We start from the raw sequence: 19,124 nt of genomic DNA, 5'->3' as shown, positions 1-19,124 counted from the left end.
AGAATTCAGTGTGACACTATTTTCACTATATTCAGTAATTATGCTCTGCCAGTGTAATACCTCTTATGGCCTATAGGTGTTGCTGCTGTTTAAAATGATTTCCTTAATTCCTTACTTCCAAAAAAAATGCAAAAATCGACGAAATAAAAATAAGATGTTTTTATTCATGAGGATACTTTCTAAGATTCGCCACCGAACCCGAGATAAATTATTTTTAGTCTGTTGACATTTTTTTCCCACCAAGTGTTGGAAATGTTATTTTACTCCCTGGGTGAGTACAGATGTTGGATTAGTAACTGAAAAGCTCAGAATAAACCTGACTTATAAATAATGCACCAGCTCGGCTTAACAGACTGCTGATTTACATATAGACGTTTACCGTGGATCGCTCCGGCGAGGGGGCAACTCATTACGAGATGCAACAGGTCTTCTAATGAGACAAAGAAAAGCTGGGAGGACGAAATCATTTATTCCATGTAACTGCTCCCTGCTGACTTCGACATAGGAAGGCAAAGGCACATTATTCACCCAAAAATCCCCAGGATAAGTCTTAGCCTCCTTGGTGGCTCTGTTAAAGGGACACAGGCATAAGAAGAACTGATAGCCTATGTTACACCCCGTGCAAGACAGGTGTCTACTGTGGTGGGCAGTAGTGAAGGGTCGCAATTCAGTGGAAAATAAAAGGAACAATTATTTCCCGTGTCTCCTGCTCCTAGGTTCCTCTTTTTTTCTACTTGCTCTGAACACGTTAAAGGGAATCCTTCAGCAGGTTTTTGCTACCTCATCTGACATCAGCGTAATATAGGCAAAGAGAAGCTGAATCCAATGATGTATCACTCAATTTACTGGGTGCAGCTGTTCTCTCCCAATCAGATCTTTTAGATTTAGAATGAAGCAGAGCTGAGAAAGCTAGCCCCGCCCACACCAGTCTGCCTGTGTACAAGGTCCATAGGAATTGTACGTTGGCCACAGTACTGCTTTTATCGGATGCAGAGTGAATATCTTTCCTAATACCTTCAGGAAATGATACCCTCGCTTGCCTGGTGAAATTATACTAACAATCAGACACATGTGCTTGTGTGAGACTCAATGTCTTTCTATATAGAAAATAAATAAGTGGTGCCATAGTTGTCTGACTTATATAGTGAATAAAATGCACCTTTGTTAAAGGGCATTTGTCAGCAGGCTTTTTCCGTATAATCTAAAGACAGCAGAAGATAGAGGCTGAAACACAGAATTCAGGGATGTGTCACCTGTCAATGTGTGTGCTGTTGTTTACAAACTGTGAAGGATTTATCAATAAGAGATTAAAATTGCTGGACTACATTATTATGGCTATGCCCCCTATCCCTGTGATAAGCAGCTCACTGTCTATAGACAATGTACATACAGAGCCTGTTCGGGAGGAGGTTAGCTGTGGTGTGGGCGGGTCTAGCTTCCTCAGCTCTGCTTCATTATAAATCTAAAAGCTTTGATTTTGTCAGAATGGCTGCACCCAGTAAAATAAGTGATACATCGTTGGATTCAGCATCTCTTTACCTACATTACGCTGCTCGAAGATGAGGTAGAACAAACCTGCTGACAGATTCTCTTTAAGAAGAACAAATACCACCCACAGAGTATATGTATAAGCTGTGTGAAGGATTGTTTCCAGACAGCTGTTGTCAATGATTCATACACTAAATGGTCCCTAGTCAAAAGTGGTGTACACCAAGGATTCAAGCAGCGACCATAATTTTCCAATTTTTGGAAAGTTCGGGCATCTTCTTAGCATATCAGATACATTGTGGAAAAATGTAAATTCATGTACTGCAGCACTAATAATCTACAGGCACTTTATGTCCTATGGGGATTAAAACAGGGAGAATTACTAGTAGAAAATAAAGTGAGCATGTCATGTCAATTTGCTGCTTGTAAAGCCTGCAGGAAATTGTTGTGTATTCAAAGAGGCATGAATTCTTATGACATGGACATAATATTACCGGTAAGTGCAGCCTTTTCTAAAACACACAGTTTTAGGATAAAAAGGATGCCCTGTGGGTGGAAAAACAAATGGCACATTTCACTAGAAGACAAGATGACCCAATCTACTGCTGTAAGAAAGACTTCTTTTAGTACAGGGAACCAATGGCATCTATGAGGTTTCCCTTTAAGCGCTGTCACAAAGTCCCAAATACCGTACTATACCTTTGGCCAATCCTTTGGCATTTTGATTACCTACTAAAAAAAGATGTATTTAGCCATTGCCTTTCTTTTAATTGATCTTCAAAAATATTTCCTTCCCTAGATGTTAGTCGTACAGTCCTACAATAACGTGTCATCTTACATTATATTTTTCAGCGAGTCAGCCTTACAGTAGCCATACATATTATATAAAAGTCACCCAAACCTGATGACGTCAGTGGGATCAGCAAACTTGCTAATATTTGTGGGATCTGGTAACTTTTCCCCAGTAGCAGATGTCAAGAAAAAGAAGGATAGGGCATGTTGTATTTTAACATGTCCGATCCTTTTTTTTCAAGTTGGCTATAAGAAATTCCAGAGGAGTCAGTCAGTGTATTCCCCACTTCCCTCTAGAAACACATATGTGCTCGAGTGGGTCATATTTTTGGGTGTATCAGCAAGAAGAGTTGTCAGTTCGGTATAGGTCATGTTTAGACACTTTTAAAGGGGAATTCCCATATTAGCAAGTGTTGGCATAATACTAAGATATGATATCACTTAAAGAGGCCATCCCATCAAAATTTTTATTCTCTTAATATATTGCAATCATCATATCATATAGCACTGTGCACTTACAATTGCTCATTTTCCCTTCTACCCAGATAATTGTTCTCTTTTCCATTAAAGGGAATCTGTCACCTAATTTTTGGCCTATCAGCTGCGGCCACCACCATCAGGGGCTTATCTACAGTATTCTGTAATGCTGTAGATAAGCCCCCGATGAAACCTGAACGATAGGAAAAACACGTTAGATTATACTCACCGGGGGGCGGAGTCGGGTGCGGTGGGTGTCGTGGTCCGGTCCGGCTCCTCCCTTCTTCATACTATGATGTCCTCCTCCTTGCTTCTCCCTCGGCTCCTGCGCATGCGTACTTTCTCTGCCCTGTTGAGGGCAGAGTAAAGTCCTGCAGTGCGCATGCGCCGGGAAAGGTCAGAGAGGTCCGGCGCCCGCGCACTGCAGTACTCTGCTCTGCCTTCAATAGGGCAGATATAGTACGCCTGCGCAGGAGCCGAGGGAGAAGCAAAGAGGAGGACATCATCGTATGAAGATGGGAGGCGCCGGACGGTACCGTGACACCCATTGGACCGAACCGAACGCCAGGGTGAGTATAATCTAACTCTTTTTTCTTATCTTTCAGGTTACATCGGGGGCTTATCTACAGTATTACACAATGCTGTAGATAAGCTCCTGATGGTGGTGACTGCAGCTGATAGGGCTAAAATGGGGTGACAGATTCCCTTTAAGACTACAACAACACGTGATTAATAACTGAGTAGCTAAATCCTTCTAAGCTCTATGTAAAAACAGGAGGTCAGTTTTCCTGTCACTACATAGAGAGGTGAAAAGAGAAAAATTAGCTGGGTAGAAAGGCAAAATAAGCAATTGTAAGTACACATAGCTAGATAATATGATGATGTCAATATAACAAGAGGATAAAAACTTTGATGGGAGGAGTGTTTTTTCAATGATCACTGGTAGTCCAACCCTTGAGACCACCAATGACACAAAAAATATAAGGCTTGACATGCTTCTTAGAGTCCTCTTCAGTCTTTCGTCTGCACATATTCTTCCTTGCCGCCTGGTAATAGGTGCTGGAACTTTCTTTCTCTTCCTCTAGAGGAGAGCTAAATTAGATATCTGTTCAAGACATTCACATCCCAGCTTCTGAACCTTGAACTTGACCAAACCAAGAGACTAGATATCTATGGGCTTTAGACTTTAAGACAATGGCCTAAGTTAATATCAGACTTCTCAAGCCGGATAAACTGGCCGATCCGGTAGCAAAAGAGAAACTGTAAAAAACGAAATGAAGCTATTCCTGTACAAGCAATGATAAATTCATGGCCTGTAAGCACGGTTCAACCAGCAGACTTCCTACAGGTACATTTACTAAAGGACTGGATCAGATCAAGCTCAAAACTTCAATAAAGCACAAAAGTACCTATAAAACTACAATGCATTAATAATAAAGTCAGACTAGAACATTGCTACAATACTGTGGTAAGTTCATGGAGTTGAAACCCACACTGGTTAGAAATCTTAAGTTGCACGGTCAAATGGCTGAGACAAAATACACACAATTCCTATTACTAAAACCCTATGACATGGAAAAATTATATTTACACGTTTTTCAAATTAACATTAGTTATTAAAACAGGCTGCAATTTTCATATCTTCAGAACTAATGATTTTTTGCAGTCTGACCCAAGTTTCAGATTTTTCTCTTGAGGGAGTGTCCCTCCCTGTAATACAGGCTGGATGTGAGGTCTGTGGATCCAGGATCCAGCTTCTATCCTGTACTTCTTTCCTCTCTGTTTTTTTTTGTTTTGTTTTGTTTGTCTATAACCAGTTTTCTCTCTATTACATTTTTAGATACTCTTCCTGTTCTTAACATCAAATCTATGTCCAACTTTCTCCCTTTCACTCATTGCTGCCATCTCTAAGGTTAGGGACACAAGACCATTTTCTCTCATCCTGGAAAATCAGTCTGATTATGCTAACCTCACTCTGATCGGGGTGTGATCCAATTTTGATGGATGTGGAGAAAATAAGTTTCTCCACCTTTTCTACATTGCCATTCCGTGAAAATTGGAGCGCACTTGGATGACATCCGAGTGAAGTCCAATTTTTTCCGCGGACCGATAGAGTTGAATGGGCGAGTGCCATCTGATTCTCTGAGGCAAATCGTGCATGCTGCGGTTTTTTTTCTTAGCACCGAGAAATAGCACCAGTCCAATTTTCAACGTTCGTGTGACAGTGGGAGAAGGAACAAGGGTGCGAGGATTAGGAGCGCTGACGGATTTGTATCTTTTCTTCTACATAAAGGAATTTTTTCACTGAGATTATTAAGAAAGTTGCCTAACTTTCCATTTGGAAAAAAACTGAACAAAAATGAGAATTTAGAAAAAAAAAAGAAAAAATTCTGCGCGAAGGTAAACATAGAATTTAATAGTAAATATACAATATGATAATTTGTTCATTTGCATACACTGGAAATTATAATAATGCGTTTACCAATACTTCTTTGGATAAGATACTCGAGGAAATAAGCCTTTCGATATTTCCGAGAGAGAGACGCTTCTCTACCGCCTGCACGCTAAACACCACAGGCTTTCCTTGGGAGCGCACATCAAAGCAAGATCAGGGCCGAGTCACAGAAGGCAAGCTCACTGCTCGAGGGAAGGGCACGATCAAACTTTCAAATTTAGCTCAGATTGATCCCCAGAGAACTGACAGCCCACTGGGTAAGACACACGGCTGACAGCACAAATGTCATCCAACACTGGTCGGACCTAGAGTTCACTTGAATGCATGAGAACCTAAAGATTTATATTCTTTATATACACAAAATTATTCAAACCTTTGTATTTTTTGTTTTTGTCTAATGGGATAATTTTTGAGTCTTTTGAAATTTTTCATATTGAAAATCTATCTATTATCTATGTACCTATAGATTATTTTTATTTTACATTTTTACTAGTCCTCGTCGTAGGTATCTTGAAACTGGAATCACTTGATCGCTTGTACAGTACACTGGAATACTTTTGTAGTGCAGTGTACTGTGTACAAATATAAGGGGCATGGCTGCTATGATAACCTATTGGCACCTCCTGCTGGGGGCAAGGGAGTGATGGGGTGACAGAAGAGGCCCACCTCTTCTAACAACTTAGCTAGTGCTGACCGAAACAGATAGAGGGCATGTATACAATGTGTTTGGCCAGTGTTGGACTGGCCCACCGAAGTACCGGAGAATCCTCCGGTGGGCCCTGGCTTCTCCTTCAGGAGAGTTTATAGTGCAAACCTTGCAGTTGCTATGGGGCTCTTCAGTTGGGGAGAAGGTTGGGCCCTCAGAATCAAATCCTCCGGTGGGCCCAATGCACTTCAGTCTAACTGAGTTCTACTGAGTTCGCTCCACTCATTGGTACAAGACAAGTGATGTCCATATATGTCACATTTCTGGAAGAGGGATTAACTAGATTTGATGACGCTGGGGCACTTACTTTTTTTTTTAAGTCCAAGTGCATTCAGTCTTCACCCACTCACCCAGTCTGACAGCTGCAGCTTGTACTGAGCAGCGTGAGATCTCAGCAGCAGAGAAGATGGATGCTCAGGACCTGTCCCGGATTGGTGGGCAGCGATTAGGCAGCAGCAAGGAAGAGGGACGCTGAGGAGTTATCAATTGTCTGACATGGATTTTCTAAGTAAGTACAACAGTCTCGTCAAGTCTACGAGATCTATTTAATAATGTCTGTAAGCTTTTTTTGTGAATTCTAACGACATATCCTCTTTAAGTCTACCCAAGAAAAAAAAAGACACCCTGATCCCTCTACATAACGATCTCTTAGAGGGTCTATATTTTTTTTAATCCTAGTATGGATGCTAAGATTTTCTTGGCAGAAGACTTCTACATACAACTATGTTTTTATAAACTGCCATACAAATATTTAAGCTGATTGACAACAATGACTGTAGATTTCTGAAATTAATGGAAGTTGACATTCCTTTAATCATCGTTTGCGAGTAATTAGGAGAACATTAGATCAATGTTCCTAACGGAAACCTAATAAGTAGTATTATATTAAATCCTAAAATCACTGAAAATAAAGCAATAAACTAAACTAAAATAAAATGTAATACAAGCAAGAAGAAAAAAAAAACCTATATCCACATCCATGAAGTCAAGGTTTACAGGATATAACCTTGCCTTTCAATACACGTTTTCATCAAATTACTAGATGCTTCTTCTTAGATTGCTTGGTTCCTGTTTGGCTGGAGGTTTTGCTGGCACTCGTCTGTGTAATGATGAGTTGATGTTTCCCGAACTTAGCCTCCCCATCTGATGTCACATGTACCAGTCACTGGCCATATACTGTGTATTCATCCCAACCACACGAGACAAAGTAAAATTGAGAGCGCTACACGTCACATCCATTTATCACAGTGGAAACTGATGCCTGGCCTAGCGCTGGGGCTCTGCTGACACCACGAATTACCGTATCTCAGGCTGCCTGCTCCGGCACTGAACAAAGGGACCTGATATCGGAAAATGGAGCTGAACAACAATATACCCTGTATTACCGGTACACTATCGACCACGTGTATTTAAAGGGGCATGACACACAAAGCAAAGTTCTTTACTCACAAAGTATAGGAACAGTCACGATTTTTCCAGAACAATCCTCTAAACCAAATCAGAAAAAATGTGCGGTTTGTGCAAACTGTGTCGAAAAGTGGATGTCCTTTGTCATTTTGAGGTCCTTCCAGGGTGGCTAAGAGGGAGGGGGGATAATATTTCCAGATTTAGGGAAATAAAATGATGCCAAGTATTGACCTAGTTAAAGTCAGGCAGTAGGGTCTTCTACTAAGTCATAGATCCAAGTAAGGCTAGGGTCAGTGCACAGGACTGAGGAGTCGGGAAGAAAAAATACCAACTACGACTCCTCAGTATACCAGACTTCACGACTCCGACCCCCCAGCACTGCCTCAATACTGAGCATGTACATAAAGTGCAGCACAGATTCATCTCCATGACTCCGACCCCCAGCACTGCCTCACTACTGAGCATGTACATAAAGTGCAGCACAGATTCATCTCCATGACTCCGACCCCCAGCACTGCCTCACTACTGAGCATGTACATAAAGTGCAGCACAGATTCATCTCCATGACTCTGACCCCCCAGCACTGCCTCACTACTGAGCATGTACATAAAGTGCAGCACAGATTCATCTCCACGACTCCGACCCCTCAGCACTGCCTCACTACTGAGCATGTACATAAAGTGCAGCACAGATTCATCTCCATGACTCCGACCCCCAGCACTGCCTCACTACTGAGAATGTACATAAAGTGCAGCACAGATTCATCTCCATGACTCCGACCCCCCAGCACTGCCTCACTACTGAGCATGTACATAAAGTGCAGCACAGATTCATCTCCATGACTCCGACTCCCCAGCATTGCCTCACTACTGAGCATGTACATAAAGTGCAGCACAGACTCATCTCCATGACTCCGACCCCCCAGCACTGCCTCACTACTGAGCATGTACATAAAGTCCAGCACAGATTCATCTCCATGACTCCGACCCCCCAGCACTGCCTCACTACTGAGCATGTACATAAAGTGCAGCACAGATTCATCTCCATGACTCCGACCCCCAGCACTGCCTCACTACTGAGCATGTACATAAAGTGCAGCACAGATTCATCTCCAGGACTCCGACCCCCCAGCACTGCCTCACTACTGAGCATGTACATAAAGTGCAGCACAGATTCATCTCCAGGACTCCGACCCCCCAGCACTGCCTCACTACTGAGCATGTACATAAAGTGCAGCACAGATTCATCTCCATGACTCCGACCCTCCAGCACTGCCTCACTACTGAGCATGTACATAAAGTGCAGCACAGATACATCTCCATGACTCCGACCCTCCAGCACTGCCTCACTACTGAGCATGTACATAAAGTGCAGCACAGATTCATCTCCAGGACTCCGACCCCCAGCACTGCCTCACTACTGAGCATGTACATAAAGTGCAGCACAGATTCATCTCCATGACTCCGACCCTCCAGCACTGCCTCACTACTGAGCATGTACATAAAGTGCAGCACAGATTCATCTCCAGGACTCCGACCCCCCAGCACTGCCTCACTACTGAGCATGTACATAAAGTGCAGCACAGATTCATCTCCATGACTCCGACCCTCCAGCACTGCCTCACTACTGAGCATGTACATAAAGTGCAGCACAGATTCATCTCCATGACTCTGACCCCCCCAGCACTGCCTCACTACTGAGCATGTACATAAAGTGCAGCACAGATTCATCTCCATGACTCCGACCCCCAGCACTGCCTCACTACTGAGCATGTACATAAAGTGCAGCACAGATTCATCTCCAGGACTCCGACCCCAGCACTGCCTCACTACTGAGCATGTACATAAAATGCAGCAGAGATTCATCTCCATGACTCCGACCCCCCAGCACTGCCTCACTACTGAGCATGTACATAAAGTGCAGCACAGATTCATCTCCATGACTCCGACCCCCCAGCACTGCCTCACTACTGAGCATGTACATAAAGTGCAGCACAGATTCATCTCCATGACTCCGACCCCCCAGCACTGCCTCACTACTGAGCATGTACATAAAGTGCAGCACAGGCTCATCTCCATGACTCCGACCCCCCAGCACTGCCTCACTACTGAGCATGTACAAAAAGTGCAGCACAGATTCATCTCCATGACTCCGACCCCCCAGCACTGCCTCACTACTGAGCATGTACATAAAGTGCAGCACAGATTCATCTCCATGACTCCGACTCCCCAGCTCTGCATCACTACTGGGCATGTACATAAAGTGCAGCACAGATTCATCTCCATGACTCCGACCCCCCAGCACTGCCTCACTAATGAGCATGTACATAAAGTGCAGCACAGATTCATCTCCATGACTCCGATCCCCCAGCACTGCCTCACTACTGAGCATGTACATAAAGTGCAGTACAAATTCATCCCCACGACTCCGACCCCCCAGCACTGCCTCACTACTGAGCATGTACATAAAGTGCAACACAGATTCATCTCCATGACTCCGACCCCCCAGCACTGCCTCACTACTGAGCATGTACATAAAGTGCAGTACAAATTCATCTCCACGACTCCGACCCCCCAGCACTGCCTCACTACTGAGCATGTACATAAAGTGCAACACAGATTCATCTCCATGACTCCGACCCCCCAGCACTGCCTCACTACTGAGCATGTACATAAAGTGCAGCACAGATTCATCTCCATGACTCCGACCCCCCAGCATTGCCTCACTACTGAGCATGTACATAAAGTGCAGCACAGATTCATCTCCATGACTCCGACCCCCCATCACTGCCTCACTACTGAGCATGTACATAAAATGCAGCACAGATTCATCTCCATGACTCTGACCCCCCAGCACTGCCTCACTAATGAGCATGTACATAAAGTGCAACACAGATTCATATCCATGACTCCGACCCCCCAGCACTGCCTCACTACTGAGCATGTACATAAAGTGCAGCACAGATTCATCTCCATGACTCAGACCCCCCAGCACTGCCTCACTACTGAGCATGTACATAAAGTGCAGCACAGATTCATCTCCATGACTCCGACTCCCCCAGCACTGCCTCACTACTGAGCATGTACATAAAGTGCAGCACAAATTCATCTCCACGACTCCGACCCCCCGGCACTGCCTCACTACTGAGCATGTACATAAAGAGCAGCACAGATTCATCTCCATGACTCCGACCCCCCAGCACTGCCTCACTACTGAGCATGTACATAAAGTGCAGCACAGATTCATCTCCATGACTCTGACCCCCCAGCACTGCCTCACTACTGAGCATGTACATAAAGTGCAGCACAGATTCATCTCCATGACTCCGACACCCCAGCACTGCCTCACTACTGAGCATGTACATAAAGTGCAGCACAGATTCATCTCCATGACTCCGACCCCCCAGCACTGCCTCACTACTGAGCATGTACATAAAGTGCAGCACAGATCCATCTCCATAACTCCGACCCCCCAGCACTGCCTCACTACTGAGCATGTACATAAAGTGCAGCACAGATTCATCTCCATGACTCTGACCCCCCATCACTGCCTCACTACTGAGCATGTACATAAAGTGCAGCACAGATTCATCTCCATGACTCCGACCCCCAGCACTGCATCACTACTGAGCATGTACATAAAGTGCAGCACAGATTCATCTCCATGACTCTGACCCCCAGCACTGCCTCACTACTGAGCATGTACATAAAGTGCAGCACAGATTCATCTCCACGACTCCGACCCCCCAGCACTGCCTCACTACTGAGTATGTACATAAAGAGCAGCACAGATTCATCTCCATGACTCCGACCCCCCAGCATTGCCTCACTACTGAGCATGTACATAAAGTGCAGCACAGATTCATCTCCATGACTCCGACCCCCCAGCACTGCCTCACTACTGAGCATGTACATAAAGATCAGCACAGATTCATCTCCATGACTCCGACCCCCCAGCACTGCCTCACTACGGAGCATGTACATAAAGTGCAGCACAGATTCATCTCCATGACTCTGACCCCCCAGCACTGCCTCACTACTGAGCATGTACATAAAGTGCAGCAGAGATTCATCTCCATGACTCTGACCCCCCAGCACTGCATCACTACTGGGCATGTACATAAAGTGCAGCACATATTCATCTCCATGACTCCGAACCCTCAGCACTGCCTCACTACTGAGCATGTACATAAAGTGCAGCACAAATTCATCTCCACGACTCCGACCCCCCAGCACTGCCTCACTACTGAGCATGTACATAAAGTGCAGCACAGATTCATCTCCATGACTCTGACCCCCCAGCACTGCCTCACTACTGAGCATGTACATAAAGTGCAGCACAGATTCATCTCCATGACTCCGACCCCCCAGCACTGCCTCACTACTGAGCATGTACATAAAGTGCAGCACAGATTCATCTCCATGACTCTGACCCCCCAGCACTGCCTCACTACTGAGCATGTACATAAAGTGCAGCACAGATTCATCTCCATAACTCCGACCCCCCAGCACTGCCTCACTACTGAGCATGTACATAAAGTGCAGCACAGATTCATCTCCATGACTCTGACCCCCCAGCACTGCCTCACTACTGAGCATGTACATAAAGTGCAGCACAGATTCATCTCCATGACTCCGACCCCCCAGCACTGCCTCACTACTGAGCATGTACATAAAGTGCAGCAGAGATTCATCTCCATGACTCCGACCCCCAGCACTGCATCACTACTGAGCATGTACATAAAGTGCAGCAGAGATTCATCTCCATGACTCCGACCCCCCGGCACTGCCTCACTACTGAGCATGTACATAAAGTGCAGCACAGATTCATCTCCACGACTCCGACCCCCCAGCAGTGCCTCACTACTGAGTATGTACATAAAGAGCAGCACAGATTCATCTCCATGACTCCGACCCCCCAGCATTGCCTCACTACTGAGCATGTACATAAAGTGCAGCACAGATTCATCTCCATGACTCCGACCCCCCAGCACTGCCTCACTACTGAGCATGTACATAAAGATCAGCACAGATTCATCTCCATGACTCCGACCCCCCAGCACTGCCTCACTACTGAGCATGTACATAAAGTGCAGCACAGATTCATCTCCATGACTCTGACCCCCCAGCACTGCCTCACTACTGAGCATGTACATAAAGTGCAGCAGAGATTCATCTCCATGACTCCGACCCCCCAGAACTGCATCACTACTGGGCATGTACGTAAAGTGCAGCACAGATTCATCTCCATGACTCCGACCCCCCAGCACTGCCTCACTACTGAGCATGTACATAAAGTGCAGCACAGATTCATCTCCATGACTCCGACCCCCCAGCACTGCCTCACTACTGAGCATGTACATGAAGTGCAGCAGAGATTCATCTCCATGACTCCGTCCCCCCAGCACAGCCTCACTACTGAGCATGTACATAAAGAGCAGCAGAGATTCATCTCCATGACTCCGACCCCCCAGCACTGCCTCACTACTGAGCATGTATATAAAGAGCAGCAGAGATTCATCTCCATGACTCCGACCCCCCAGCACTGCCTCACTACTGAGCATGTACATAAAGTGCAGCACAGACTCATCTCCACGACTCGGACCCCCCAGCATTGCCTCACTACTGAGCATGTACATAAAGTGCAGCACAGATTCATCTCCATGACTCCGACCCCCCAGCACTGCCTCACTACTGAGCATGTACATAAAGTGCAGCACAAACTCATCTCCATGACTCGGACCCCCCAGCACTGCCTCACTACTGAGCATGTACATAAAGAGCAGCACAGATTCATCTCCATGACTCCGACTCCCCAGCACTGCCTCACTACGGAGCATGTACATAAAGTGCAGCACGGATTCATCTACATGACTCCGACCCCACAGCACTGCCTCACTACTGGGCATGTACATAAAGTGCAGTACATATTCATCTCCATGACTCTGACTCCCCAGCACTGCCTCACTACGGAGCATGTACATAAAGTGCAGCACAGATTCATCTCCATGACTCCGACTCCCCAGCACTGCCTCACTACTGAGCATGTACATAAAGTGCAGCACAGATTCATCTCCATGACTCCGACCCCCCAGCACTGCCTCACTACTGAGCATGTACATAAAGTGCAGCACAGACTCATCTCCACGACTCGGACCCCCCAGCACTGCCTCACTACTGGGCATGTACATAAAGTGCAACACAGATTCATCTCCATGACTCCGACCCCCCAGCACTGCATCACTACTGAGCATGTACATAAAGTGCAGCACAGATTCATCTCCATGACTCCGACCCCCCAGCACTGTCTCACTACTGAGCATGCACATAAAGTGCAGCACAGATTCATCTCCATGACTCCAACCCCCCAGCACTGCCTCACTACTGAGCATGTACATGAAGTGCAGCAGAGATTCATCTCCATGACTCCGACCCCCCAGCACAGTCTCACTACTGAGCATGTACATAAAGAGCAGCAGAGATTCATCTCCATGACTCCGACCCCCCAGCACTGCCTCACTACTGAGCATGTACATAAAGAGCAGCACAGACTCATCTCCACGACTCGGACCTCCCCCAGCATTGCCTCACTACTGAGCATGTACATAAAGTACAGCACAGATTCATCTCCATGACTCCGACCCCCCAGCACTGCCTCACTACTGAGCATGTACATAAAGAGCAGCACAGATTCATCTCCATGACTCCGACCCCCCCAGCACTGCCTCACTACGGAGCATGTACATAAAGTGCAGCACAGATTCATCTCCATGACTCTGACTCCCCAGCACTGCCTCATTACTGAGCATGTACATAAAGTGCAGCACAGATTCATCTCCATGACTCCGACCCCCCAGCACTGCCTCACTACTGAGCATGTACATGAAGTGCAGTACATATTCATCTCCATGACTCTGACTCCCCAGCACTGCCTCACTACTGAGCATGTACATAAAGTGCAGCACAGATTCATCTCCATGACTCCGACCTCCCCAGCACTGCCTCACTACTGACCATGTACATAAAGTACAGGACAGATTCATCTCCATGACTCTGACCCCCCAGCACTGCCTCACTACTGAGCATGTACATAAAGTGCAGCACAGATTCATCTCCATGACTCCGACCCCCCAGCACTGCCTCACTACTGAGCATGTACATAAAGTGCAGCACAGGCTCATCTCCATGACTCCGACCCCCCAGCACTGCCTCACTACTGAGCATGTACATGAAGTGCAGCAGAGATTCATCTCCACGACTCCGACCCCCCAGCACTGCCTCACTACTGAGCATGTACATAAAGTGCAGCACAGATTCATCTCCATGACTCTGACTCCCCAGCACTGCCTCACTACTGAGCATGTACATAAAGAGCAGCAGAGATTCATCTCCATGACTCCGACCCCCCAGCACTGCCTCACTACTGAGCATGTACATGAAGTGCAGCAGAGATTCATCTCCATGACTCCGTCCCCCCAGCACAGCCTCACTACTGAGCATGTACATAAAGAGCAGCAGAGATTCATCTCCATGACTCCGACCCCCCAGCACTGCCTCACTACTGAGCATGTATATAAAGAGCAGCAGAGATTCATCTCCATGACTCCGACCCCCCAGCACTGCCTCACTACTGAGCATGTACATAAAGTGCAGCACAGACTCATCTCCACGACTCGGACCCCCCAGCATTGCCTCACTACTGAGCATGTACATAAAGTGCAGCACAGATTCATCTCCATGACTCCGACCCCCCAGCACTGCCTCACTACTGAGCATGTACATAAAGTGCAGCACAAACTCATCTCCATGACTCGGACCCCCCAGCACTGCCTCACTACTGAGCATGTACATAAAGAGCAGCACAGATTCATCTCCATGACTCCGACTCCCCAGCACTGCCTCACTACGGAGCATGTACATAAAGTGCAGCACGGATTCATCTACATGACTCCGACCCCACAGCACTGCCTCACTACTGGGCATGTACATAAAGTGCAGTACATATTCATCTCCATGACTCTGACTCCCCAGCACTGCCTCACTACGGAGCATGTACATAAAGTGCAGCACAGATTCATCTCCATGACTCCGACTCCCCAGCACTGCCTCACTACTGAGCATGTACATAAAGTGCAGCACAGATTCATCTCCATGACTCCGACCCCCCAGCACTGCCTCACTACTGAGCATGTACATAAAGTGCAGCACAGACTCATCTCCACGACTCGGACCCCCCAGCACTGCCTCACTACTGGGCATGTACATAAAGTGCAACACAGATTCATCTCCATGACTCCGACCCCCCAGCACTGCATCACTACTGAGCATGTACATAAAGTGCAGCACAGATTCATCTCCATGACTCCGACCCCCCAGCACTGTCTCACTACTGAGCATGCACATAAAGTGCAGCACAGATTCATCTCCATGACTCCAACCCCCCAGCACTGCCTCACTACTGAGCATGTACATGAAGTGCAGCAGAGATTCATCTCCATGACTCCGACCCCCCAGCACAGTCTCACTACTGAGCATGTACATAAAGAGCAGCAGAGATTCATCTCCATGACTCCGACCCCCCAGCACTGCCTCACTACTGAGCATGTACATAAAGAGCAGCACAGACTCATCTCCACGACTCGGACCTCCCCCAGCATTGCCTCACTACTGAGCATGTACATAAAGTACAGCACAGATTCATCTCCATGACTCCGACCCCCCAGCACTGCCTCACTACTGAGCATGTACATAAAGTGCAGCACAGATTCATCTCCATGACTCCGACCCCCCAGCACTGCCTCACTACTGAGCATGTACATAAAGAGCAGCACAGATTCATCTCCATGACTCCGACCCCCCCAGCACTGCCTCACTACGGAGCATGTACATAAAGTGCAGCACAGATTCATCTCCATGACTCTGACTCCCCAGCACTGCCTCATTACTGAGCATGTACATAAAGTGCAGCACAGATTCATCTCCATGACTCCGACCCCCCAGCACTGCCTCACTACTGAGCATGTACATGAAGTGCAGTACATATTCATCTCCATGACTCTGACTCCCCAGCACTGCCTCACTACTGAGCATGTACATAAAGTGCAGCACAGATTCATCTCCATGACTCCGACCTCCCCAGCACTGCCTCACTACTGACCATGTACATAAAGTACAGGACAGATTCATCTCCATGACTCTGACCCCCCAGCACTGCCTCACTACTGAGCATGTACATAAAGTGCAGCACAGATTCATCTCCATGACTCCGACCCCCCAGCACTGCCTCACTACTGAGCATGTACATAAAGTGCAGCACAGGCTCATCTCCATGACTCCGACCCCCCAGCACTGCCTCACTACTGAGCATGTACATGAAGTGCAGCAGAGATTCATCTCCACGACTCCGACCCCCCAGCACTGCCTCACTACTGAGCATGTACATAAAGTGCAGCACAGATTCATCTCCATGACTCTGACTCCCCAGCACTGCCTCACTACTGAGCATGTACATAAAGAGCAGCAGAGATTCATCTCCATGACTCCGACCCCCCAGCACTGCCTCACTACTGAGCATGTACATAAAGTGCAGCACAAATACATCTCCATGACTCCAATCCCCCAGCATTGCCTCACTACTGAGCATGTACATAAAGTGCAACACAGATTCATCTCCATGACTCCGACCCCCCAGCACTGCATCACTACTGAGCATGTACATAAAGTGCAGCACAGATTCATCTCCATGACTCCGACCCCCCAGCACTGTCTCACTACTGAGCATGCATATAAAGTGCAGCACAGATTCATCTTCATGACTCCAACCCCCCAGCACTGCCTCACTACTGAGCATGTACATGAAGTGCAGCAGAGATTCATCTCCATGACTCCGACCCCCCAGCACTGCCTCACTACTGAGCATGTACATAAAGAGCAGCAGAGATTCATCTCCATGACTCCGACCCCCCAGCACTGCCTCACTACTGAGCATGTACATAAAGTGCAGCACAGATTCATCTCCACGACTCGGACCCCCCAGCACTGCCTCACTACGGAGCATGTACATAAAGTGCAGCACAGATTCATCTCCATGACTCTGACTCCCCAGCACTGCCTCATTACTGAGCATGTACATAAAGTGCAGCACAGATTCATCTCCATGACTCCGACCCCCCAGCACTGCCTCACTACTGAGCATGTACATAAAGTGCAGCACAAACTCATCTCCATGACTCGGACCCCCCAGCACTGCCTCACTACTGAGCATGTACATAAAGAGCAGCACAGATTCATCTCCATGACTCCGACTCCCCAGCACTGCCTCACTACGGAGCATGTACATAAAGTACAGCACGGATTCATCTACATGACTCCGACCCCACAGCACTGCCTCACTACTGGGCATGTACATAAAGTGCAGTACATATTCATCTCCATGACTCTGACTCCCCAGCACTGCCTCACTACGGAGCATGTACATAAAGTGCAGCACAGATTCATCTCCATGACTCCGACTCCCCAGCACTGCCTCACTACTGAGCATGTACATAAAGTGCAGCACAGATTCATCTCCATGACTCCGACCCCCCAGCACTGCCTCACTACTGAGCATGTACATAAAGTGCAGCACAGACTCATCTCCACGACTCGGACCCCCCAGCACTGCCTCACTACTGGGCATGTACATAAAGTGCAACACAGATTCATCTCCATGACTCCGACCCCCCAGCACTGCATCACTACTGAGCATGTACATAAAGTGCAGCACAGATTCATCTCCATGACTCCGACCCCCCAGCACTGTCTCACTACTGAGCATGCACATAAAGTGCAGCACAGATTCATCTCCATGACTCCAACCCCCCAGCACTGCCTCACTACTGAGCATGTACATGAAGTGCAGCAGAGATTCATCTCCATGACTCCGACCCCCCAGCACAGTCTCACTACTGAGCATGTACATAAAGAGCAGCAGAGATTCATCTCCATGACTCCGACCCCCCAGCACTGCCTCACTACTGAGCATGTACATAAAGAGCAGCACAGACTCATCTCCACGACTCGGACCTCCCCCAGCATTGCCTCACTACTGAGCATGTACATAAAGTACAGCACAGATTCATCTCCATGACTCCGACCCCCCAGCACTGCCTCACTACTGAGCATGTACATAAAGTGCAGCACAGATTCATCTCCATGACTCCGACCCCCCAGCACTGCCTCACTACTGAGCATGTACATAAAGAGCAGCACAGATTCATCTCCATGACTCCGACCCCCCCAGCACTGCCTCACTACGGAGCATGTACATAAAGTGCAGCACAGATTCATCTCCATGACTCTGACTCCCCAGCACTGCCTCATTACTGAGCATGTACATAAAGTGCAGCACAGATTCATCTCCATGACTCCGACCCCCCAGCACTGCCTCACTACTGAGCATGTACATGAAGTGCAGTACATATTCATCTCCATGACTCTGACTCCCCAGCACTGCCTCACTACTGAGCATGTACATAAAGTGCAGCACAGATTCATCTCCATGACTCCGACCTCCCCAGCACTGCCTCACTACTGACCATGTACATAAAGTACAGGACAGATTCATCTCCATGACTCTGACCCCCCAGCACTGCCTCACTACTGAGCATGTACATAAAGTGCAGCACAGATTCATCTCCATGACTCCGACCCCCCAGCACTGCCTCACTACTGAGCATGTACATAAAGTGCAGCACAGGCTCATCTCCATGACTCCGACCCCCCAGCACTGCCTCACTACTGAGCATGTACATGAAGTGCA

The 19,124-nt window shown here is 47.3% G+C and overlaps 1 protein-coding gene across 1 annotated transcript in view; it reads right to left on the bottom strand.

Moving 5' to 3' along the window:
* The window catches only part of FAM20C (FAM20C golgi associated secretory pathway kinase), a 207,611-nt gene that overhangs the window by 108,268 nt on the left and 80,219 nt on the right, over positions 1–19,124 (bottom strand). The window lies entirely within an intron of this gene.

Source organism: Dendrobates tinctorius, unplaced genomic scaffold (assembly GCF_039654945.1).
Source record: "Dendrobates tinctorius isolate UK_male_01 unplaced genomic scaffold, ASM3965494v1 ptg000129l, whole genome shotgun sequence".
NCBI classification, from domain to species: domain Eukaryota; kingdom Metazoa; phylum Chordata; class Amphibia; order Anura; family Dendrobatidae; genus Dendrobates; species Dendrobates tinctorius.
The sequence above is the reverse complement of the archived record's forward strand: the minus strand, read 5'-3'. Positions and strand labels throughout refer to the sequence as shown.